Genomic DNA, 2,500 nt, shown 5'->3' on the forward strand with positions numbered 1-2,500 from the left:
AATCAAGTAACTAAGTCCCACATTTTAAGAAATATATCATGGAGATGGCTCATTTCGTCCCGAACCAACCCCACATGTCAAATACTTCCTCCAACCCCACCCATTTCTTCGCCGACCTGATACTCGCTCCTCACAACGGGTAGAACCCCCACCCTCATACCCCTCAGGAAAGTTACATATTATACATTCATTTACCTATTAAATGCCCATTATTCCACAAGAAAGTACTTTCCATAGGCTCTTTATATAAATGTACTCTAAAACAAAATGTGAAATTATAACCTCTATGAAATACTTTCTAGAAATTGATTAGATGCGAAAATTAAGCACGATGGTTTACCCTCTACTTTCCCTTTCCAACATTGCTACGAAATGGCTTAATAGTAATGGAGAGTTGTTCTCTCTTTTCCGTTAATATGATACGTGACATGAAAATGGTAACTGTTCGTAACGCATCTGAATACTGATTTTACTCGTATACACCGCAAATTACTGTATTGAAAGTAATTAATTTGCGCCATCACTTATAAGTAATGTTATATCTAACATATAATTCCAAGGATCATAAGATTTGATCATATACAATTATTTGATTTTACTGAGGATTTCCAGAAATCTAGATATATCAGCTGGGACAACTGGTCAAAGAGAGGTTTATTGAGATAAGCCTCATCTCCTCGCTAAGCCCCGCCCCTAACACATACGTACACACCGAATTATTGGTGAGCACCCCCCCCCCCTCTCGCCTCCTCACAAGGCTGTTGCCCGCCCGCCGCATAGCAGATATGCAAATCGTACAAGGACACGTTTCAGAGACCTACATCGGTTTCCTGTGATTATTCATACTCATCCAGCATAATCATAATGCGTGAACTTAAAGGATTTCACTGGAAAAAAAAATAAAATAAAGATAAATAATAGATTACGAAGACAATCATACATCCTAACAAGTGATATGACAAACACAGGTCGTCCCTACAATTGTAAAACAAATTATGCACGCATGGACAACTAAAGAAAACTAATATTTATATTTTAAAAGGCCCTGTGATAATATTCTAATGTAATACTGGTGTTATTACATTATATTACATGTATAATAGCTTTATATTTATCTGAGAAAACTGCTGTAAACACGGAGGAAACGGTCAATTTACGTTTGACAACAAGTAAAAGAGTGGCATGAAGGTTTTCCACATCCTTGTGATGCCGTCATCTTGAACAATCATAAATTCGCATTATTGTTGTTGGCGTCTCACGGTAATTCAAAGACGCCTGTGGGATACCCTCAGCCCTGTCTTAAACATCAGCCTTAGAGTCTTAGACAAAATTCGGGTGCCAAAGACACTCGCCAAGGCAAATCCCGGCGTCAAAGACTTCCTTCAGTCACGGACAAACACTAATGCATCACTTTCCATTAAAAATCGAGATGATATCCCGTAGAGGCAGGAGTAACAGACGTATCACTTCGGGGAGCTTAGCTAGAAACAGACGGTCCTGTGAACATTACCTTATAACTTGTACGACTGTCTATAAGTCTTGGATGTTACCAGAAGTAAGGTTCTCACACAGGAAAGAGTGAGCAAAAGAACCGCGCTGCCTCTAAGGTCCAAATTTGAACGGTCCCGAGCCGGTGTCCCTCCGACCTCGCGCGGAAGAGGCAGCCTCGCGTGCGCGACTGAGCCCGCGCGCTCTTAGACGCCGATTTGCGCCGGATTTCAGCATCAATTTATGAGACTCGCGGCGTGTCTCCTCCCCTTGGTTGGAAGAGTTCATTTTGGATATTTGCAGAAGGATATGAAACATGGCTGTTGATTGTCGAATAATGCTGGTGTGAGTGGGTCGTCTGCAGCACTTACGATGTCCCTGACAACCGACAGGGCGAGGACTCTTGCAGAAGGCGCTGCAGGGGCGGAAGCTCATGGCCGAGCTCTTCAAAATCTGCTCGCGAATGCGTGGCAGTTTACTGACACGCCGGTGATAGATGTTCCATGATTTGTAGTTCCAAACTCAGATACTGGCCTATAAGGAACACATGTACATCCACACGAACACCCACACCCACACTCTCTCTCACACACAAACACCTTCATCCCACATTCCATCCTCCATATGCATAAATATGTATACATGATATATAAATTGCAGTCTGTAGATGTTGGTGGCAAATCTTCAAGTATTTCAACTGAATGTCTGACTGGTAGACAGCAACGTGTTCATGTCGATGGTAGTTTAGGTTCGTATTCCCGTCTCTCACTGTAGACATGATGGTAATTAAGTTGAGATATTCTCACTGGGACATGAAATTAAATTCTACCGTCTAAGAAAATGATTGCGAGTAGGTCTAGAACGCCATTGCCTCAGCATCCAAGTCTGCTGGTTGATAAGTCTTAGTCACACCTGTGGATGATATGAAGCTCTTAGGCGTGACCCCTGATTCAAAACTTACATTTGAGTTGAAACTCAAAAATATGTCCCAGTCAGTTTCATTCAAGTGCAA

At 42.0% G+C, this 2,500-nt stretch overlaps 1 protein-coding gene across 2 annotated transcripts in view; it reads right to left on the reverse strand.

Annotated features, from left to right (window-relative positions):
- LOC138860088 (uncharacterized) overlaps positions 1-1,713 on the reverse strand; it is a 12,849-nt gene extending 11,136 nt beyond the window's left edge. Inside the window, exon 1 of one of the 2 annotated variants that reach the window (XM_070116909.1) lies at positions 1,569-1,713. The gene's annotated coding sequence lies outside the window, so the exon portion shown is untranslated. Of the gene's footprint in view, positions 1-1,510 lie in introns of both variants that reach the window. The other variant, XM_070116908.1, reaches the window with a different exon arrangement.
- Positions 1,714-2,500: the final 787 nt, after the last annotated feature.

The sequence above is a fragment of the Penaeus vannamei genome, chromosome 39, assembly GCF_042767895.1.
Source record: "Penaeus vannamei isolate JL-2024 chromosome 39, ASM4276789v1, whole genome shotgun sequence".
Classification (NCBI taxonomy): domain Eukaryota; kingdom Metazoa; phylum Arthropoda; class Malacostraca; order Decapoda; family Penaeidae; genus Penaeus; species Penaeus vannamei.